The 25,122-nt window shown below is 32.7% G+C and overlaps 1 protein-coding gene and 1 pseudogene across 9 annotated transcripts in view; one reads left to right on the top strand and one right to left on the bottom strand.

Annotated features, from left to right (window-relative positions):
* The window catches only part of LOC131513012 (NADH dehydrogenase [ubiquinone] 1 alpha subcomplex subunit 12-like), a 31,255-nt pseudogene extending 10,127 nt beyond the window's left edge, over nucleotides 1-21,128 (top strand).
* NAALADL2 (N-acetylated alpha-linked acidic dipeptidase like 2) overlaps nucleotides 1-25,122 on the bottom strand; it is a 1,364,408-nt gene that overhangs the window by 138,778 nt on the left and 1,200,508 nt on the right. The window lies entirely within an intron of this gene.

Here is a 25,122-nt window from a genome sequence, read left to right as displayed (position 1 = left end):
GCAGTGCCCTTTGTTTCATAATACTAAAATCTGAAGTATTGTTACATATTGTTGGAGTGGGAAGAAATCTCTTGTCGATGAATGTTTCCATGATTTTTAGAAGTGATTTTCCAGTGATTTTCAAAAACACTTTCAGTAATCACAAAGAACATACCATGCAATCCAAGACTATAATAGCATATGTGTTCTTCGCTATTTAGCAAGAAACACACAAAAATATTATAATAGTTTAGCACTATTTGGCTAACTCCAGTTAACTAAGACATTTAGGGATACATGATCCAATGAAATACTGACAACTAGGATCATAAATTAAAATGATGGCCTTTCTTTCAATCAAATACCTTTTTATTCCCTTCTTTGACTTTTTCTTCTGTTTCCCAGTAGCGAGAATGGCATGAGTTTGACTATCAGCTTCCTCACAAGTTTTGATACTAATGATTATGATACTTGATACAAGACTATAATTCTCCATGTCCCCTTGAGCTAAAATCACAACTCTAAAATTCCGTGGCAAAAATATTTTTCATGTATCTACTGCTGACACATATTCCAGGAATAAAAAATACTCATATTTTTAAGTGCATAACACCATAAAAAGTCATATATATGTGTAGATGTATATATATATATATATATATATATATATATATATATATGTGTGTGTATATATATCTACACATATATATCTCTCTATATATGTGTATATATATATATATACATATATATCTCATGCATATCATATCTTTCCAATCACATATAGAGCCATGGTCTGGAGATAATTTGTTTTTCATTTCAAACATGAAAAAATATGAGCAGTAATATATTATTTCTATGGCACATTTTAGCAGTTTGTTTCATCTGTGAAGTCCAAAACTCCCATATGGGGTTTGTGTCTGGGTGTGCTGGGGTTACATTGCTGTCAACAAATTTTAAACATCTTCCTCAATTTAAGCTCATTTGCAAAATAAAGAACAATATTTTAAACATTTCTTCCATCCTGGACTTGGCTTTTTCCTTACTGCCTCCCCACATAAATAATTAAAGGCCATGTTGATGTCTGAAAAAAGGAATATTAAAGAATCTAGGCTTTCCTGTTAATGATAGTGGGAACTCATTAAAATTAATTAACTCTTTCAAAATGCTCTTAGGCACAAGAGCAGTTATATAACTATTTTTGTTTTATTAGATTATTAGAATAAAAAAAGACACACAGCTAGCACATTGAAATTTGAGGTACAGTGTCTCATCACACGGTTTCTGTTCATAAACCATGAACTTTGATAGTAATAAGGCTTTTGTGTCATGAGAAAGCATGACTGTCAAAACTCAGAAAAAAGTTTTACTTCTCAAGAGCAAGCTTCTCTTTTATTTTTATTTTCTTGCTTTGCTTTGCACAAGGCATTTAAAATCTGTTGAATAAGAAATATATTGCAGACATTTGTTATGCAATCATATGAACCTTAACTTGCTGAAGGATTCATATTTAATATTGATACAAAGTTAAGACTGTGATAAACTAGAACTTGAACATATTATAGAGTTTTAGCGGAATGCTAAGAAATGGACTGGAAACATTTAAAAAATATGCATCATGGCAAGCTTAGTCTCCCACTACTGAAGGGATTAAAACATATTCATATTTGAAAATAGTCTAGTGAGTTGTAGTGAAAGACTTATACAAACTCTTAACATTTAGATCCATACTTCTGCTGTGATGTTTCTATAAATCTCAAGTGACTGCTGCTGTTCTACCTTTAAATAATAGGATTCCCCTGGACTTTCTTTTCCTCTGGATTAGCTGTGATAAGAACCTCTCTAAAATGAATTAGGAGTGAAACCCACCTCACTTCTCACAAAGGTTCATGTTAGTAGATTACATCATTAATCATTAAATGTTATAGGTTTGTTCAAACCCATAACATTGAATAAAAAAACTTAAAGCATACAACAAATATTTGACATGAGCTGCCTTCTTACAATGCCCTTGAAAGTTATTTTGATGAGCTTATTATACTCAAAATAACATGTTTTCTTGTGTCACCATACTTTCTCACTGATTCAATAACTTTCTTCAATAATGGAGACAGATCTTATTAAACTAAGTGTAATTTTGAATTAGTGACATGTATAAATTGAAAAATATATTAAAGAAACATTTTCCAGGAATGAAAGAGAACATATCTAATACTCAGAGGCTATATAAGCAATGCTACAGACATTGCAGTAAAAGCCTCTACCGCTAATTTTTCATTTGTATTCTCAACAATCCTGTCAATACCATGCATATTTTAGAGATGAGGAAATTAACTCAGAGAAGTTAAGTAACCTAGATAGGGTCACTCAGCTAACATGAGGTAAAGCCAGGAGTTTCTTATTCCAATAGCCCAGGAATTTTGATCTATACCATGTTGTAGTGCCCATTTTCTTATAAATGTTCCATGTTATAGTGTAACTGTCAGGTGACCTGGATGTTAAAGACATTTGATAAGAGAAGAGAAAAATATTTCATATAAAGAAACACTAAGAAATTTAAGTCCTCTAAAGTAATATTTAGAGATGGAAATTCTTCTGTGAAAGCAGTTAGAGATAGAAATCAAAGCTCATTTCAGGGGGTAATAGGAAGCTATCTTATTGAAAACTAGCAAGAATTTGACTTGAGTGTACTGAAGTGATACAGAGACATGTATTTTATATAACAGGACCTTAATTTTTTAACAGCTTTATTGAGGTGTAATTTGCATAGCATAAAATTCACCCACTGCAATATACAATTCCATGATTTTAAGTAAATTTATAGGGTTGTGAATCTATCTCCATAATCCTGCTTTGTATTTCCATAATCCCCTCATAATTCCTTGAAGTCTCATTTGCAATCAGTCCTGTTCCTACCCACCACCTTAGGCAACCACTAACTTATTTCTCTATAAATTTGTATTTTCTGAACATTTCCTAGAAATACAATCATGCAATATGTAGCCTTTTGCATATGAGGTTTTTGAGGTTCATCCATGTTGAAGCATATATCAGCATTTCATTCTTTTTATACTGAACAGTATTTAGGTGTATGGATATACCACATTTTATTTATCCATTTTCCAAATTGATGGAAATTTTAGTTGCTTATAGTGTGGAGCTATTCTGAATAATGTTGCTATAATCATTTATGTTCATATACTTATGTAGGTATAGTTTTCATTTTTTAGTAGTGGAATTAATGGGTCATAAAGTAAACTTATGTTTAATTTTTTAAGAAATTACCAAACTCCATTTCAAAGTAGCTGTATCATTTTACATTGAGAAACTTTAATTTTTATCCTTGGACTTAAATATTTGAACCTCATGTGCTGTTAGGAATAGTAGACCTCCTTCGAATTGCTAGAATTAGGTGGTAAACACACCATTAAAGACTTAATGGTCGTGTTTCTCCTCAGTTCATATGCCGAAACTTTAACCTCACAGCCAGCATTTGATTATGGGGCCTCTAAAGAAGTAATTCAGGTTAATGAAGTCATCAACTCATGGTCATAATTAGAATTAGTGTTTTTTTTATTAAATTTTTTTTATGTTTATTTACTTATTTTGAGAGGGAGAAAGAGAGGGCCAGGAAGGGACAGAGAGAGAGGGAGAGAGAATCCTAAGCAGGCTCCACACCATCAGCACAGAGTCTGATACGGGGCTCGAATTCACAAACTGTGAGACCACGGCCAGAGCTGAAACCAAGAATCAGACATTTAACTCACTCAGCCGCCCAGGTGCCCCAGAATTAATGTTCTTATAAGAAAAGACATCAGACCATCAACAAAATGAAAAGGCAACCTACTGAATGGGGGGAAATATTTGCAAATCATGTATCTGATAAGAAGTTAATACTCAAAATATATAAAGAACTCCTACAACTGAATAGCAAAAACAAAAACAAAAACAAACCAACAATCCAATTAAAAATGGGCAATGGATGTGAATAAACATTTTCCCAAGGACATTCAAATGGCCAACAGGTACATGAAAAGGTGCTTAAGATCACTAATCATTGAGGAAATGCAAATCAAAACCACAATGAGATATCACCTCACACCTGTTAGAATGGCTGTTACCAAAAAGACAAGAAATAACAAGTGTTGGCAATGACGTGTAAAAAAGGGAACTTTTGTGCACTGTTAGTGGGAATATAAATTAGTGCAGCCACTGTTGAAACTAGTATGGTATTTCCTCAAAAAATTAAAAATAGAACTACTAATGGTACATTTCTGGATATTTATCCCCCCAGAATGAAAACACTAATTGAAAAAGACTTTTGCATCCCCATGTGCACAGTAGCATTAATTACCATAACCATGAAATCGAATCAACCTACATTATCAGTGGATGAATGGATAAAGAAGATGTGCTAAATATACACATACAGTGGAACATTTCAGCAATTAAAAAAAATGAAATCTTTCTCTTTGCAATACCATGGATGGACCTTGAGGGCATTATGCTAAGTGAAATAAGTCAGACATAAAAACATAAAAACTGTATGATCTCACTTACATGTGGAATCTAAAACAAAAAAAAAAACCAAAAAACAAACATATACACATTCATACACACACGAGCTCATGAATGTAGAGAACAGACTGATGGTTGCTTGAAGTAGGGAGTGGACAGTGAGTGAAATGAGAGAAAGGAGTCAAAATGTACACATTTTTAGTTATAAAATGAATTAAATCATGGGGATATAATGTACAGCATGTTGACTATAGTTAATAACATTGAATTACTTACTTGAAAGTAGTTAGGACAATAGATCTTGAAAGTTCTCAACACAAGGAAAAAACTTGGTAACTATGCATAGTGGTGGACGTTAACGAGGTTACCTGTGGTGATCACTTTGCAATATAGTAAAACCTTGGATTGAGAGTACCACAAGACTAGCAAACATTTCTAATAAATGTTAACTGATAAATGAGCAGTGTATTGCAAAACAAGTAGTATGTGATGCCAAACATCACATGTTCACAACTGAGCCAATGGTTCTTAAATTCATTTTGAGATACAAGTGCTTTGGATTACAAGCATGTTTCGAGAATGAATTATGATCACAAACCAAGGTTTTACCATATATGCAAATATCAAATCACTACATTGTATACCTGAAACTAATACAATGTTATACCAATTATATCTCAAGATAAAAGAGGAGGAGGAGACACAAGAGAGCTCACTTGCTTCCTTTCTCTATGTGCATGTCTATGTGAGCACACAGTAAAGAGGGAGCCTTATGTCATCCAAGGGAAGAGCTCTAGCCAGAAACTAATCTTGATCTTTGGACTTCTCAGCCTCCAAAACTATAAGAAAATATCTGTGGTTTAAACCACCCAGTTTGTGGAGTTTTTTAAAAAAATACAATGTATTATTTATTTGGTGTTATAAAAGCAGCAAATGATCATTTTAAGAGAATGTGGAAAAGGAAAAAAAATATTTTGCAAGTAGTCTCACATTCAGAGATAAACATTGTTAATATTTAAGTAATCTTTTTCTCAATTTTGGCATATATATTTGTTGAGGCAGAGTTGGCATACAATGTTACGTTAGTTTCAGGTTACAGTATAGTGATTTCACAAATCTATATGTTATGCTATGCTCATCACAAGTGTACCATCTGTCACCATAAAATGCTATTACAATGTCGTTGACTATATTCCCTATGCTGTATCTTTCATCCCTGTGACTCACACATTCCATAACTGGAAGCCTGTATGTCCCACTCCCCTTCACCCGTTATGCCCATATCCCCCAAACCCCCTGCCCTCTGATAACCATCCGTTTGTTCTCTGTATTTATAAGTGTTTCTGCTTTTGGTTTTATTATTTGTTTCATTTTTGACATTCCACATATAAATGAAAGCCTGAGCAGACTAATATATATACCAACAATTTATTCAGGGCCACTAAAAGGACAGTTGAGAGCTTGCAAGATATGGAAGTTTCAGGGAAGAATATTTCTTCACTGTAGATCTCTCAAAAAACCAGTGGAGGTTTGGATTATGGAACTTCCTCTGAAATATGAGTAACTAGAATATGTCATATGTTTTCTTTCTTTTATTCATTTCATAGATTTTAATTATAAAGAATAACAAGCAGTCTTGGATTGAAGAGATGATGGTACTGAAGTTGGAGAACAGAATATAGTGAGTTAAAAGGCTAAAATAAATTGCTGATGCCATATCTACAGTTGTGGCCCATTTGCAGATTTTTTTTTGAAATTATCTTGTTCTCACAGGCATCCAACTAACTAATTATATGCAAACAATAAGACTCAAGCTTCTGCCAAAAGAATTAGCTCTGTAGCCAATAGCAACTGACTTTGGCAGGACAGATGTATTCATTAGCATTAAAAACACTTAATGTTTTTTATTCCTGAATTAAATACTTGTAACTAATTTCCAAAAGGGACAACTGAATATATGAAGAGAGAAGACAAGTGACCCTGGGCAAAGTATTTGATTTTTATTATTGGAAAAATAAAGCTTAACTTTATTATTTTAGGAATTGGAATTCATAAAGAGAAAATAATGTGTTTTTTTAAGCTGCACTGCTTTCATGAGATACAGTGAGACTTAGTAATGATGTTTTTGAAATAAAAAGTGTTTGGATCTAAGGAAAGTTGTCTGGAGTACATATGGATTGGACTAGATATTCAAGAGTAAAATTAAAAGAGTAGTCAGTTGAAGTAAATACTTTGAAAGCACTTGGTGGCACAGTATAAAAGTCTAAAATGAATGTGACACTGGCACATATTCAAAAGCAAGGTATTTTTTTAATAATTCAATAATAATTAAAGTACAGAAGAAAGTAAGGAAAATAAAATAATCTGAATTTGCACTATTGCCATGAAGTGTACTATGGCTCCAAACTCACTCAGCTGTGTAATTTAGATTCTGATAATATCCAGTTTGTAAAAATAGTTTTTAAATATCAAGCACACTCATGCCATGAACTTCTAAATACACTATCCAATTTATTTATCTAATAATTCCTCCTGAAAGAATCCTGCTATCTGCTTTTTTTTGCCCATTTCTTAGAAATGAGAATAACTAGGAAAATATTGAAATGAGAGAAACTGTCACCATTCTTTAGTCATAGCACAATGAAGGAAAGATAAGTGGAATCTACCAGAAATGTGTGTAGTTATTTTGTGCCCTCCTGACCCATGCTTTAATTCTGATCTCTCAGTAAAGTATCTAAAGCAAATATGCTAAATCTCCAGTCATGTGAAATGGGGTATGACAACCCAATATGAGAAAGAGTGGAAAAATAAAACATGGCTTTAGTGTTCACCACCTTGTGCTGAATGTTATAACAAAACTCTACTGTGGGTACACCAGTTCTAGACCAAATCAACATTGTAAACTAATTGCTTTGTTTCTGATTGCTCTAAGGGATATTCAAAGAAAATAAATACAGTGCTGTAACAAGCACAAGAAATGAGAGCAGCTGCCTAGAGACATTCTTTCTGCCATGACGCCATAGTAACTGTCAAAGAAGTCCTCTGTGTACAGTAATCTAAGTGCTGCTAAGGCTCCTCTTACTTAGATAGTTCTTAAATCTATACAGGGCTCCAGGTGCAAAGCACTTCACAAACATTACTTAGAATCACTGTGCTTCCCAGTGAACTGTGATTTCTTCTATGTTACTTCTTTCATAGCAAACATACCAACCAAAAGTTCCTGTCAGACCTTAATCCTCACAAACCTTTCCTCTTTCTAAGAGAATCTTTTGAAAATTTTAACATGAAATTCTGTAATCAAAGATTCAAAATGAATCTAATTGACATTAAGACAAAATAGTGGGAAAATAATCTGAATATAATAGTTATGGTCCAAAAGAAAGTTATAGACATCTACATCTTAATGAAGAACTCAACCAACAAATGCAATTAATAAACTTTCTGTATTTATCCATAAAGTTTATTATATGAGAGCTTAAATGATACTCTAAAGAAAGGTATTTCCTTCCCCTTATGTCATACATGTCAGACATTTAGAAATAATTTTCAGAGTACACATGCCATATCACATTTAATGATAACATATATGTGGGTTTGCATTTTGAATTTCCAATAATTTATATGCAAAATACATATTCATATTCTAAAAAACCTTATATGTCAATTGCCTTAAAGTAAAAAACACATCAACATACATTTTGAGGATTTTTTTTTAGAATGAGAGACAGCGTAGTCGGGCAGAGGGGCAGAGGGAGAGGTAAAACCAAACAGATTCAATGCTCAATGCAGAGCCTGGTGCAGGGCTTGATCCCACGACCCTGGGGTCATGACCTGAGCTGAAATCAAGAGTCAGACACTCAACTGACTGACACCTAGGCACCCCAAATTTTGAAGATTTTTTTTAAAAATTTTTAATGTTTTTTATTTATTGTTGAGAGACACAGAGAGAGAGAGAGAGCAGGTGAGGGGCAGAGAGAGTGGGAGACAGAATCTCAAGCAAGCTCTGTGCCATCAGCATAGAACCTGATTTGGAGCTCAAACCCACGAACCATGAGATGACCTAAGCCAAATTCAAGAGTCGGATGCCTAACTGATTGAGCCATCCAGGCATCCCTGAAGATTTTTAATGAAAATTTTACAGAAGTAAATAATTAGCATTTTTTATAAACTTTTATAGAATATAAAAATATGTATAATGTAATTATTATAGCTTTTTATGGTTAATATTTAAAATGTGTGATACAAATGTATATCATATTTCCTTTGTGGAAATTCTAAGTGGAAGTATAAGTTTCATTTTATATGAAGGTGTGTGTTTATATATACAACTATATCTACACCCTTCAGAATATCTCTTTAAAAAGAGAACAGAATCACACATCAACTGGCATACAGGAAACTAGTATTTCATATATGATTAATCTGTAACTATGGATTAAAATTTTATTACACTGCAAGAATTTTCCTATAGATAAAATTACAAATTATTTCCAGCTGTGTTTTTTAAAGAAAATCTATTCAAAGACATAGAAAATGATATTAACATCTACTTATAATGTCCTTTCACTGCAGAATTCAGAAAGCTTTATTTTATATTAGCTTATTCAATCGAATAGAATTTTTGTTGTTTTTATTTTCTGGAGTAGAAACAGTTTCTGGAAACCACTAAGGTAGAAGGATTTCATTTTTTAATGTGTTTCTAAGACATTTGAGACATCTTAACTCTGTGTATAGACTGAATTGTGAACAACAGCCCTTATCCTTAAAATTTACTTTACACTAGTATTTCCCAAAATATGTGCCATGAAAAACCACTTCTATTTTGAAAATACTGGTCTAAACAAATTTAAGCAGGCATTTGTTTTTGTTTTTGTTTTTTTGGAAAGAGAGATAGAACACAAGTGTGGGAAAGAGGCAGAGGGAGAGAGAGTGGGAGAGAATCCTGAGCAGTGTCCATCCTCAGCACAGAGCTCAATCCCACAACCCTGTGATCATGACCTGAGCTGAAATCAAGAGTCAGATGCTCAACTGACTGAGCCACTCAGGTGTCCCCTCTCCTTTTTTTTAGCAGGCATTTTTTAAAAAATATAATTTACTGTCAAGTTAGCTAATATACAGCGTATACAGTGTGCTCTTGGTTTCAGGGGTAGATTCCCGTGATTCATCGTTTACATACAACACCCAGTGCTCATCCAAACAAGTGTCCTTCTCAATGCCTATCACCCATTTTCCCCTCTCTCCTGTGCCAACCTCCCTCCATCAAACCTCAGTTTGTTCTTTGTATTTAAGAGCCTCTTATGGTTTGCCTCTCTGAAACTATTTTTCCCCTTTTCTTTTCCTATGATCTTCTGTTAAGTTTCTCAAGTTCCACGTATGAGTGAAAACATATGATAGCTGTCTTTCTCTGACTTAGCGGGCATTTTTAAGTTACAGCTTTTATGTACTTGTTTATTTACTTATTTAAGAGAGTGAGAGAGAGAGAGAGAGAGAGAGAGAGAGAGAGAGTACATGAGCAGGGGAGAGGCAGAAGGAGAGAGGGAGAGAAAGAATCCCAAGCAGGCTGCATGCCCAGCTCTGAGCTCTACACAGGGCTTGATCTCATAACCATGAAATCATGACCTGAGCCGAAATCAAGAGTGGAACATTTAACTAACTAAGTCAACAAGGTACCCCAAATGGCAGCATTTCAGTCTCTGGTTTAATACTACACTTTGTGACTAACTAATAATGTGTATATGATATGCAGACTTTTCAGAAAACTAATTGACTCTAGATTCTCCTTCCATCTTTCACAAGACAATCTGAAGTTATTACTGTGCTATAGAGCCTATTTTTAGAATGTTAATGTAGGCTTTCATGATTGAGAATTTTAGAAGTAAAAAAGTTTTAGAAGTAATTATAATAATGTTGCCATGAATTCAAAATTTTGAGTGTAAAAAAAGATATAAAAAAGTTAAATGTGATGTTTAAATCAAGCTGACTATATAATTTTTAAGGTATATTATTTTCTAATTCTCCCAATTTAAATTCTAAAAGTAATATCACCCCATCATTATGAGCACCTTCAGTGGCCAGATATTACCCCCTTCTACCATTCTCCATTAAAGGAAACTAAAGATTGTTGGAGAAATGGCTCATTATAAATCTTGGGCAGGGATAGTAAAAGGCAAGTCTCAAAAATCTTATGCCAAAAAGCAAGGAAACTGTCAAAGATTGATGTGGTCATGTCAAAAAATCTTAGGATAAAACTTGAAGGAGTTCTTTCTTACCAAAGTTGTGACAATCTGAGCATCTAACACAAATGATTTTAGTTGATAGAGATCATTGATTCTATAAAAATTGATTTAATAAATAAAAATACTGCAAAAGGAAAACACCAAAAACATTTATTATTACCGTTTGAGGCAGCTATTACACCAACTCCATGAAAATTATTATTAGAGGAAATTAAACACGTAATCTGACTTTTAATAGAAACTATTTCTCACTGTTAACCAAATAGTTTTCCTTTATTTAAGAATATATGCTAATAAATGCAGAACAAAACTTAAAATTAGAAAATTATCATCCTCCAATCTTTAGTAAAACTAGTGAATCAGGCAAGAATCATCAATTATCATTAAAACTACTAGGTAAATGGTTAATGGATGTGATTTGTGCTGATAACCACCATTTCTGTTTCTTCTCTGTTAGGATTCCTGCTAGTCATACCTTTCCCAGTCTCCTTGAAGTTAGGCACAGTCATGTAACTTGCTTTAGTTAATGATATATGAATGGAAGCTACATGTGTTACTTATGGGCAGAAACATTTAAAAGTCATTCCATATTTGTCCATTTCACTCTTTACCTGCCTTGGTGACTATAAGAGTGTATTGATATGCGTATGTAATTCTGGGTAATGATACAGTGAAAAGTTGCAGGCTTTGAATGGATAAGGAATTTTTTTTTTTTATATTTTCAGCCACAAGATTTTGGAATCTTTGTTACTGCAGTGTAACCTAGTCTTTTCTGACTATTTTATAATGGGGAATTGAATAGTTGATTGTACTAAACTAACATCATGGATATAATTTTCTGGTAACAAGAGAAAGCATAACTTCATTGTGCATAACTGCACAATGAAGAGATCAGAATGTCATTACCTCCATCAAATGATCAATCTTAGTTTTACTGACAATATTTCAACTAGGTAAGAAGTGTCTTTGAAGGAATGCAATATGATGTATATATCATCCATGTTGTACTCTAGCCATAAAAGCTTAATAGCCTTTGATCAGGCCCTGAAATTTAGCTTCCAGTTAACAGAATATTCAGGGGATAGAGGAATATGCTAAATGAGTGTATATCTAGAAGATAAAACTAATGACAGGACAATTGGCCTATTCTCTTCACCAGATTAGTGTTGTGGAGGAAAAACAAACCAACAAAACCCACAATAACCTCTCTACATAAAGATGCTTAACCAAATGCAGTGTGTAGTCCCAAATTGAGTCCAGGTTTAGACAAACTAGGTAGGGTATAAAGAAAACAATTAGGAAAGTTTGAATAAGAAATAGATATTAGCTAATACGGGATTATTAGTAATTCTGTTAAATGTGAAATTATTTTGAGTATTTAGGAATAAATTTTTATATATTTTTTTTATTTATTCATTTTATAATGTTTATTTTTGAAAGAGAGAGGGAGAGAGAGAGGGAGAGAGAGAGAGCATGAGTGGGGGAGGGGCAGAGAGACAGGGAGAGACAGAATCTGAGGCAGGCTCCAGGTATTGAGCTGTTAGCACAGAGTCTGACATGGTGCTCAAGCTCACAAACCCTGAAATCATGACCTGAGCTGAAGTTGGACACTCAACTGACTGAGCCACCAAGGTGCCCCTATAGTTTTATTTTTAAAATATCAATTCTAAAGTATTTAGAAATGAAGTCATTTACTTTTAAATATACCAACATATTTTTAAAAGTCTATAAATGTCCAAGTTCAGTACATGGCAAAAAGTATCATTTTAGAGATTCAAAATATAAAAAATGTATAATGAACTAAAACAAAGTTGAAAAAGGAAAAAGAAAAAGATGAAGACTTAAACAGATAATTTATAATTACACATAAATCAATTTTATTTTTTTTAATATTTATTTTTTTATTTTTGAGAGAGAGACAGAGTGTGAGCAGGGGAGGAGCAGAGAGAGAGGGAGACACAAAATCTGAAACAGGCTCCAGGCCCCGAGCTGTCTGCACAGAGCCCGACGTGGGGCTCGAACTCACAAACCGTGAGATGGTGACCTGAGCCAAAGTCAGACACTCAACTGACTGAGCCACCCAGGCGCCCCCACATAAATTAATTTTAAACTAGACTTCTAGTTTAAGGTTCTACATATTGAATTATTTTACAGTGGATCCCATTTCTCCACATCCTTGTCCTATTTTCTTTATTTAATTATTGTCAGACCATTGAACCAGATACTACTCAGAATGCTATTTACTGCCAAGTGAAAATCAACAGAATCAACCATCATCATCTGTTGTAAAAAATGTAAGTATTTGTCTTTAAATTTCCCATTTTATTGGTCTTGGAATGCTTCTTATACTACATTGGGAATTTCCTTTCTTTTATAAACAATAAGATACATCATGAGGTCTTATTTTATCAACTAACCCTATTTATGCCATCATTACTTTTATTCTCTGGTTTCCAGTGGTATAGCCTCTTTTCATTTCCTAGGGTAAGCTGGGCTCCCACGTATCAGATATGTTAGTAATGCAGATTTCTCTACTTGACTCTTTCTTTTTCAAACTCTGAAATTACTCTTTCAGGAAAATTTTCCCAGATACTCCAGACTAAGTCAGTGTTCCCCACAGCCCTTATGTAAATTCTAACAGTACTTTATACTTTGTCTCAGAACCTTAATACAGTTTGTATTGATACCTATACTTTTATGATATCTGCCTGCCATATACTCTTGGACCTTGAGGATGATAATCATTCCTTTTTTGTTTATTGCTATATACTTTACCACTAAAACAGTGTCCAGCCACTAGAATGTGTTTAATAAAGATTTTCCTGATGGCTTTTTTGAGTTTGTGCAAGTAAAGTAGTATGATACAGTGACATACAAGGCAAGTACACTTTCTTGCATTGTTCATTGTTATATCCCTGAACACATAGAGATGTTGAGTAAATAGGTTTTATAAGAATGAATGAGATCGGAGCTTAGCCTGAGTCCTATGTCAGCTACATACATGCTGTAATATTGATCTTCACTTCTATGGATAGCAGTTAATTACATATAAAGTGAGTTATTCAAAGGATGACTTTTAAGGATACTTTTAGCACTATACAGCTGTAAACTAGGACACTCAGTTATTTACCTTGCCATTGTGGTTACTACCTTTGATGATAGTAATAGAATAAACTTTTGAGAACAATCAATCATTTTGAATCAAGAAATACTTATTTAAAAAGCGTATAGTGCCTTCATTTCCAATTGGTATTCCTATAAGTTTTTTTGTAGAATCAAACAAGTTAATTTTCACATTTATATGGAAGAAAAAGAGGGAAAGAACAGTCAAGATATTCTCACAGAAGAATTAAGTAGGAACCATGAACTACCAAATAGGAAATTCTGTTTTAAAGACATAAGGCTACCACCCAGTCGGGGGAAAAAAAGAAGATAAAGACATAATGCTAAAACAGGGTTGTGTTTGTACACTAATGGACAAATAGACTGAAGAATAGAATTGAGAGACCAGAAACTAATCTTTACATACACAGAAAGTTTATATATGTTAGTTTAATGTATGTATGTATACATTAATACATACATACATACATTTAATGTATGTATATATGTTAGTTTAATTATTTATCATTAGGGAAGGATGGAATTATCACTAAATTAGGCAGAAAATTAGAAATTACACCCTTAACTAAATCATCATAATCATCATTATCATCATCATCATCATCATCATCATAATCATTATCATGGTAGATTAAATATGTAAATGTTAAAGGAAAAATTATAAAAGTATTATCTCAGGACATGGAAGAATTTCTTAAAACTCTGAAAACACTAAACATAAAGAAAGAAATTACTAAACTACATTACACTGAAATGAATAACTGCTCAGTAAAAGATACAATAAAAAGAGTGGAAATAAAAGTCAAAACCTGGGAGAAGATATTTCCAACACATGTAACCTATAACAAGTTCATGGCCAGAATAAACAAATATCTCGTATGAGTCAATAAAAAAGATGAAGTATCCAATAAATTTTTTTTAACTTAGCAATGATTTTAAGAGGCACTTAGAATACATACATACATACAAACAAACATCTAGAAAACCCAAACTGCCAATATGTGAAACCATTCGATTTCATTAGCAATCAGAGAAAGGCACATAATTTAAACTACAATTAGGCAGTATTTGCACATATCAGATTAGCAAAAATGAAAATACTATCAAGTTTGACATAGGATTAAAGAGAATTGTCACACATGGCTCCAAGAATCAAGACTACATGAGTCCACTTAGCTTAACTATCAGCACTGAAAACTATGTGTCAGCATAACCACTTATACCAGAAAAAATTAGCTTATGATAATAAAGCTTTAAACTAATAAATAACTTCACTGTTTGTATCAAGAAATTTCTACAAACCAATATATCCAGATGAATAACTTACTCTTGTTTGCAAACACCTTACTTCCCTGGGCGATAATTCTCTCACTTGGAAAAATAGCTCATTTATCAGTCTTCCCTTTATCACGTACACCAACTCCTATTGTCATCAATTTTTCCCATTAACAGTTATTTCTCTGAACTAAAACACTCACCTTAAAACTTAAGTCCAGACACTCAAATCTTCTATAAATATTTCCTGCAGGATACTCCCTCCTAAAATACTACTACGATTCAGTCAATATTGTCCTCTCTTTGTGAGGTCAGTATAATAACTTTTGCTTAATCAGTAGACTCTTCTGGTGGTCTTTGGGGGACTTGGCAGTCAATTATCCTAGCAACTTAGCATTACCTTCTAGGTTTAAACATATTCATACCCTATAACCCAGTAATTCCATTTCTCAGTATATATCTTAGAGAAATTCATATACAAGGAGACTTGTACAAAAATATTCTTAATTGTTGCTGGAAACAAGCCAAATACATATCAACAGTGGAGCAGTAGATAAACTTTGGTATTTATGCAATAAAAAATTTTACAGTAATAAAAATAAACAAACTACATTTATACCTACCAATGTGGATGAGGAAGAGGCAAATCAGCTTTCCTTCATTACCAATCAAAATTTGTATTACTATTCTAAAACTTAAAACCCAGCTAACATAGATCTTTACTACTTATTCCTCAAAGTCAAATATACCTTCATTCTTCTGAACAAATACTGCAACTCTCTTTTCAAATAGTTGACTGAAATAAAATATACCACTTAGATTCAATAAAGCCCGTTTTATTTAAAAAAAAAAAACAATAAATTATTTCCCCAAGTCATCTAACATAAAAATTAGTTTTTCTACTCTGAAATAATCCTACTTTCTAAGACTCTCATCAGTCTCTTGTTCATACATTTACTACTTGGTCCTGTGTTCCCAGTCAGTTATTGTTTTCATTCTGACATATCCATATGTCTTCATACCCTCCTCCAACTGGGTTTTCACTAGTCTGAATTAGCCAAGATTAATTAAAGAAGATGCGATGTGGGGCGCCTGGGTGGCTCAGTCGGTTAAGCGGCCGACTTCAACTCAGGTCACGATCTTGCGGTCCGTGAGTTCGAGCCCCGCGTCGGGCTCTGGGCTGATGGCTCAGAGCCTGGAGCTTGCTTCCGATTCTGTGTCTCCCTCTCTCTCTGCCCCTCCCCTGTTCATGCTCTGTCTCTCTCTGTCTCAAAAATAAATAAAACGTTAAAAAAAAAAAAAAGAAAAGAAAAAAGATGCGATGAACCCTAATTACCTGATCTTCCTTACTCTCATTCTTCCAAACCAGGGTTTTAAAAACTTCAACTTCTTTTCCATAGTGATTAGTGTATGTGAACTAGGCCTAACCCAATCAGCACTGTTATTTCTGTGGTCACAAGAAATAATTCAAAATAAGCATGAGACCAGTTCAGAGTAATAAGAAGAGGCTCCATTTGGCTGAGGCTTTCTAGAAATCAGTATCTTCACTCTTCTGAGAAATTCACCAGAAAAGAGATCCTCTCTTGCTTTGACAGAATTACGTATAGCTATGATTCCAGGAACTGCTGGTAGCATTTTTGTCCTACTTGTGGAAAGCTCAACAGAGAAAAGGGTACAACCAAGAGGATAATAGATAAGTGGATCAAGGGTTATGTTTGAGCTACTCCTGAAGCATGCCTTTTCTAGAACTTTCAGTTACATGAGAAAAATAGAACGATTTTATTCTTATTGAACAAGTTTGCATGCAGGTCCTCATTAGTGGCAAACAAAACCATCCTGATATGTACTTTTTTTAACTTTTGAAGGAAATATCTTTAAAATGGGATTATATTCTTCCTAGTTTTCTTAAAAGTCAGTAACTATAAGGATCATAATTCTTTTTCTTGACCACTAGGGATCATAATTCTGATTTTTCATTATTGTTTTATTTTAGAGAGCAGAAATATTACTATTTGAGCCTCTGCAAATGGTCAAGAACACTGTAATTATAAATATAACTAATTCCTAAACCTTAGTTTAAAAAATTAAATAGACATATTAGTAAATAAATCATAATTAATTTTAAATAAATGGTTTTTCTATTACAAACAAAAATTTTGTTTGCCTTTCAAATAAAAATGTGTTTGAATTATTCAAATTTAAGTCTCACTCATTTCCTAAAATCAATTTAGTATCATACAAATGTAATGGAATACTTCATTCTATCCTAAAACACCAATTACTATGAACTCTGAAAGACATTGCATAATTCAAATGGTGACTACTAAGTGCCAAAAAAAACCCCTGCAATTTTTAAATATTTTCTGTGTCTCATCATTAGCAGAATATACAGGTCCAAAGATTATTTAAACAAACAAACAAACAAACAAACAAACAAACAAACAAACAGCGGTGCCTGGGTGGCTCAGTCAGTTAAGCATCCAACTCTTGGTTTTGGCTCAGATCACGATCTTATAATTCGTGAGTTTGAGCCCGTCATCAGACTCTGCACTGACATTATGAAGCCTGCCTGAGATTCTCTCTCCCTGTCTCTCTGCCCTTTCAGTTCTCTCTCTTTCTCTCAAAACAAAAAATAAACTCAAAAACCAACCAACAAAAAAACAAACAGGATGACATTCAGACTTTCCTGGAAGAGAAGACAAGTGGGGAACACTGAGAGTGACTGGCACTGAAAATCTGTATCATATCACATAATGAGTGCATATGTGTGTGATCTGTTTGTGTGTAAGGGGATCTTTTATTACAGTCACCCATGGGGACAGTGGACACTGTCCCGAGGACATGTAAGCATTATGACCAAAGTCCATTGTAATAGACTCCAAAAGACTGCCCAGATACTTCTGGTTTGTTGTGCTACATTTGATTTTTTTAACAAGTGGTTATTCCCTGGAGTATTTAAATCTTTTCATTATACAGAGGCTTTATTTACAGCAGTGTTTGGAAGGACATTTGACCTGCCTATCCAGAGTTAATCTGTTATCCATTGACTACTCTGCCCCTTGTCTCTGTACTTCTATATCATTTCAAGGATGATATTATCTGAAAATGTTATGAAACAACAAAGAATCTCTTGTTTCATTCGTGAGGGGCAAATGAATAAATTAACATTAAAATTCACTTTCAACTTATTGACAGATACCAGAAATAAGAAGGATATATTTAGCTCATACAAAATTTTTAAAAAATGTTACTTTATGGGATGAGGCTACCATTTCCTGAATTAGATATGAAAACTTTCTCTTTTTTTTTTTTTTTTTTACATTTATTTATTGTTGAGAGACAGAGACAGACAGAGCATAAGCAGGGGAGGGTCAGAGACAGGGAGACACAGAATCCAAAGCAGGCTTCAGGCTCTGAGCTGTCAGCACAGAGCACGATGCAGGGCTCAAACCTGCAAACTGTGAGATCATGACCTGAGCCGAAGTCAGATGCTCAACTAACTGAGCCACCCAGGTGCCCCCAAATATGAAAACTTTATGAAGTAGGCTGACTGTGTCTTTAAAGTTTGTCATATTATTTATAGGTGATCATAGACCTTCCTATCCTGATTTATATCACTAGCATACTTATACTCTATAATAAATACATGTTAAAATCAGTCTTTACGTACATATGACAGAAAAAAGTACGGTTAGAGAGTAACAGCATCTCTACTTATCTTAATATGCAGTAATAAGTATATGCAGTAATATGCATGTCTTTCATTATGATGTAACAAAATATCTACTTTGATGATTAACCTCCCTTTAAAAGGGAGTCAAATTTTGACAGGTTTATATTGTGTAGTAATTTGCTTTTGAGTAATAAAAACAAAAACAAAAAAGAGAAACTGATAGTTTAAGGCATGCCTTTAGAAACTATAATATTTGTGCTATATAATGAAAAACAATAAACCTAACCTCTCTAGGCAAGAGAAAATATAGTCAGCACCATTTCCAATTTCAGTAAATGAAGATATTGAGTTTAATTATACATTTATGAAGAAAATATACACCTATAATATTTCCTTTTCAAAGCATAGGAGGTTGGTTTTAATATCCCATCATCTCCCTTGAGTAGCTCCAACCAACATTCTTTATTACAACATACAATCTCTGTATTGAAAATACATATTTGGGATATTTTCTGGCTTAGCTCATGTCATGAAACATAGTGTAGATCCCTATGGAGACCTCTTGCATCTAGTAACAATAATTTGATATAGCAGGAAAAAAAATTTCAAAGTATTTTTAAAAATAAAAACAGGAGCTTTAAATCCATAGCTTCAGAATAACCTCAAATGTACAAACAAGATTAAAGAATATCATTACATTTATTTTGTTAAGTACAATACAATATTCTCATATTTTATCCAAAAAGTATATTAATATTAAAGATACTTGGAAGACACTCAGATTTGCTCATTTAGATTAGAAATCATAGCCAGGTTTTTAAGCATGTAAAGATCTGTACCAGAAATTCTATTAGCTCATGAATACAGCATGACTTTGGAATTCAGAAAACTGAATATAAAAGATATTTGGTCTCTTCCTTTTTCTCTTACTTTACATAATGCTACTAAGCTATAATTTTTAAGCTATAGCTTAGGATGACAGCTAAAGAGAAACAAAATCATTCTGTATTTTAGTCTGCCTTTCTATTCTATAGTTACAAAATGAATAGATTGTTTTAGTGGCTTGTTTTCAGCTACCATGCTTTAAGAATATTAGTATCATAACACCTGGTGCAACCATAATTCAATAATGACATTTAAAATAATTGCAGATTCATATTTCACAAATCATGTGTTTAAAATAAATGATCAGAATATAACTCCATTAATCAAAGTGATCCTGGTTAATCATTTCTAAATGTAACTAATATTAACTGAAATGGTTAAAAATTAAAATTATTTAAATGTTTTTCATCATGGAAGACACCACTATCAGCCTTTACTCATACCACTACAAAATTGAGTTAAAATTTATAGTATAAGTAAGGGCAAATATAACTACATTGTTAGAATACAAACTATATAAGAATTACTAGCCTTGACTTCCAGGCTTTATACAAGTACTGCCTTATTCTGCAATTTTAATCTCTCTGTGACACTTTCTCCACATAAATAATGGGAATAAATATTATATTATCCCTACAATTTTCTTTTTGGAATATTGCAATATCCAAATAATTTTATAAAAGATCTTTATTTTGACATTATATAAGAAAAGGAAGATATGTATATACATTTAAGAACAATATTTTTTAAACCTCTATATTAAAAACATATTAATATTGCATATCCTGTAATAATTAAAGATAAAGAAATATTTTTTTCTTAAATTAGGTGGGAAAAACAATGAAATGACTAATAAATTGGTATTTCTTGAGGAAACTCACAAGCAAAATTAAGTCATTTGCTAGTTTCTATGGAACCACAAGTATAAAGTACTTTTTGTTTTCCTGGATTTACTTTTTATACTCAGAGCTTTAAAAATATAATATAGAGGGACAAGATAGAGTTCTTGTAGGTCCTGAAACACAGGCTGCAGGAGGTCAGTGTCCAGGGCGGTCTCTGCAGCTATCTACGAATTTTCTTCAGGGCAAATGATATGAGGCTTGGTACATTAGTGGGGGAAGACAAATATGGAAACCAATGCTATAAAGACAACAAGCAGTTTTTTTGGCCGTCAAAAATGGGTTATATAGCCTACTGAAACTGAGTGGCAAAAACACATTTTTTGTTTGGGATATGGATGGAAGCATGGTGCCCCCAAATGGCATCATTGGCTTCACACTATGACCAATGACCCTCCAACAACAAAACCGCCTACTGCTTGTAAATTCATTTGGATAAACCATAAGTACAGTGTGAGTGGCACTCCAGAACAATGTGTAACTTATTCTATTACTAGAAAGAAGATTCAAGAGTGGGTTCTACCTTCAATACCTTACAAGTGAAGACAATGGAAAATAATTTAAACATGTAAAGTATGAGTTCTTCCCGCAATTGCACTTTTACTACTTACTATTAACTTGATTAAAAATATTTTCTTAAAAAAATAAATATTATAACATATATAATAAAAATATAAAAAGTATATAATAAAATATCTTATATGGATGGAGAGAGAGAGAGCACATTTGGGGTTCCAGAGGAAAAATACTATTAATCCAATAATGTGATAGCAGCTTTCTTCTGCTTCCCCAAATGGTATATACTGACAATTGATTTTAAATGTCCTTTCCTTCTCAGCATAGCTAAAGTGTTTTGCTTTGTTTATTTTTGATTTGTTGTTGTTTTTTAATGTATTTTTTAGCTAGTGGGGAGGGGGCAGACAGAGAATCCCAAGCAGACTCCACACTCTTAGCCTGGAGCCCGATGTGGGGCTTGAACATACCAACCATCAGATCATGACCTGAGCCAATACCAAGAGTTGGACAGTTAACTGACTGAACCACCCAGGTGTCCCTGTTTTGTTTTGTTTAAAAATATAGTTATCAGTCATCGTTTATTGAGTGTATATTATTTAAGAATAAAATGCTAATAAAATATATTAAAAAAGACATAAAATGAATACAGGATGTTACATCAATTAAAAGTAAATCAAAGAAATGGTTAATAAGTCATGTGAACTCTTTCTGGATAATAGCAAAAAACTGAGGATCAGGCATAAATGAATAGAAAAAGAATTTTAAAATTCCAAATCATCAGTTCAGAATGGTTGTCCAATGACCAGTACATTGGATGAATACACTTTTATTTCTGAATTTTTAAAATTTGTGGTAAAATACACATAAAATAGAATTCACCATCAACCATTTTTAAGTGTGTAGTTCAGTGGTACGAAATACATTTATAATATGTAACCATGGCCAATACCCATCTCTATAACTCTTGCAGCATGTAAACTGAAACTCTATACCCATTAAATAAAAACTCCCCATTCCTACCCCAACCTCAGCCCCTAGCAACCACCATTCTATTTTCTTTCTCCTTGGTTTTGATTACTTTAAGAACAATATATACATGGTATTTGTCATTTTGTGACACTTATGTTTATGTACTTAGCATGATGTCCTCAAGTAGCCTATATCATAATTTCCTTCCTTTTTAAGGCTGAACAATATTCCATTGTATATATACATGCCATTTTGCTTATTTATTTATCCATCTATGACACTTGGGATGTTTCCACATTTTCGCTATTGTGAATAATGTTTTTATCAATATAGGTGCAGAAATCCATTTTCAAGACTTCACTTTCAATTCTATGGGATATATATCCAGAAATGGAATTGGTGGATCAAAATGATAATCCTATTTTCAATTTTTTGAGGAACTGCCATACAGTTTTCTGCAATAGTTGCACCATTTTATATTCTCACAAACAGTGTACAAGAATTTCAATTTCTCCCCATCCTTGTCATTACTTGGTATTTTTTATTTTGTTTTGTTTTTAATAGTAGCCATCTTAATGGTGTGAGGTTATGGAGAATATGCTCTTGAACTGTTCCTCCTTCTTAGAATATATCTTGTCCTGTGGATTCCATAAACCATTCTACCTTGGGTGTTTTGTTCTTTCCTTGTAATTCTTGCTGCTCTGCATGAATATTGTAGGGTAACATCATCTGCACCATTGGCAATGATGAAAATATTCTATAATCTGTGTGATCCCATGCAGTAACTATTAGCCATATGTGGTCACTAACCACGTGAATTGTGGTTAATGATATCGAGGAAACTAAATTCTAGTTTTATTTAATTTATTTTTAATTTAAACCCACATGTGACAAGTGGTTATTGCATCAGCTAATGCATATTGGATTCCATTTCTTTCTGAGCCCCAACCTCATGTATCCAACTGCTTCCGTGACATATTTGTCTAGATGCCCTAAATATCCAAAATTCCACATGTCCAATGGCAAACTCTATCACTTTCTTCAAACCAACTTTTAATTTGGTCAATTCAATAATATCAACTTTGCCTAAGATGGAGCTATTCAAATTTTCCTTTACTCTTCACTCTACTTCATTTCCCATATCCAGTAAATCATATATCCTGTTATTCAAACCTAAAAATGTCTCTTAAATCTGTCTTCTGTTATTCAAAATACAAACCATCATTTCTCACATACTACCACTGACAACCTGCTCTTTACAGAACTCTCAAAGGGAGCTCATTGACATTAAGATAAATAAAGTTAATATTTCTTAAATTCTTCAAATGTCACCTTTCTGATAAGTTCTTCAAATCTCCTAGTCAGAAGTATAAACTCCAATCTTCTTTCTTATCATAACTTGGTCATATTACTATCACCTTTTTTAGTGTGTTATATTAAATGATTTGCTTACTTGTTTACTCCCTGTACCTGCTCCTATGTATTAATTTTTTCAAGTATTTTGCCTCATCCTTGGCTTATAATAGGCTACAAGAATACTTAGATAACTAATAACAATTTATGAGCTAAATGTTGAAGATTTAGAAACATGACTACAAAATTCCTAGGTACAGAAGGAGAAATAAGCCTATTTCAAAACATAAATCCATGGAGATTTTTATTCACTTATTAAAGGATTAAGCAGCTTTAATTGGTATTTCATTGGTATTTCATTCATGTGTAGTCTTAGAGAAATTAGTTTGGCTTCCGTGATAATTAAAAAAACAAATGCTATTTTTAAAGATAATTATAGAAGATAAGAAAACATCTTCAACATCAGTGCAGTATGTGTTGTCCTTTGACTTTATCCTGCATCACCTGTCATTGACACAATGATGAATTATACCTTTTAGCATCAATATTGAGCCTCATTCATTACTTTCTTAGGTTCCATGCTTTATATCAAAAAGACAAATGCCAAGATAAAGTCAAACTTTGTAAAAACAAAACCAGTTTTTTAAGGAACTACAGGACAACATTGGGAAACTACATACTAGGACTCATAGCTCCTACCCCACATATTAGTGCCATCTATTTATTTTCATTTTTTTAAATCCAAAAAACACCAATGATAGATTAACTTTTTAATACTTAGAAATTGTAATTTAATTTTATAGAAATCATATTTGTGATCTATAACAAAGGTCTAGACTGCAGTTACTCAGAAAAGATAATAGATTGCATTACATGAACATTTGTCTTAGATGTATATTATTACATTTATTTATTAGAAACAATAAATATGTGATTTTGTTATAGTGCTGTGTATCCAATTCAAACTTTTATGGGGAGAAATAGGAATATAGTATCTTCAATATTTTAATTATGATGGATTTCTTAAAAATGTTTTAAAATTGATATAATATCAGTAACTGTGTTTTATCATTTTACAAAGTGTTTTTCCTATTTCACATCATTTTTTCATAATTCAGAGTGACAGAATTTATACCTAGCTGGGTATTTTTATTCAATGTCCATTGCTATTTCTGGACTATCACACTAATACCACTATTATTTTTATTGAAACAAAATATTCTAAAGACCTCAATCTTTAACAAAATAAATTTTATATTCTATTTGTACACTAACTTACTAGTGTATTCTCAGAACTTAATTAATTAAATTGTATGCTTTCATATCTAACTTATTTTTTTTTCCTTAAAGGACAAACTAAATTCAGAAAAAGCAGGTAAGAGTCTACTTTGAAGGTATCAGCACTAGTACATTTTAATGTATTAATAATTATACTCAATTATATCCATATTGCATTTTCAGAGAAAATGTATGCATCATCTTTTAATCTCACAGAATCCTAGTGAGGAAAGCTGTTATGAGTGTACTCATTTTTGATGTAGAAAATAAAATGCAGTTTTACTAAATAAAATAATAAGTTGGTAACCATGGTAGTAAAACCTCTGTTCCACATCTCCTACTCATGTGCTCTGATCAACCCTACTATATTTATATTTTTATTTTGTTATTGATCAACAAAAATTTGACCTTAAAATAAAGT

Source organism: Neofelis nebulosa, chromosome 5, assembly GCF_028018385.1.
Source record: "Neofelis nebulosa isolate mNeoNeb1 chromosome 5, mNeoNeb1.pri, whole genome shotgun sequence".
Classification (NCBI taxonomy): Eukaryota; Metazoa; Chordata; class Mammalia; order Carnivora; family Felidae; genus Neofelis; species Neofelis nebulosa.
This window is presented reverse-complemented; position numbering and strand designations above follow the sequence as displayed.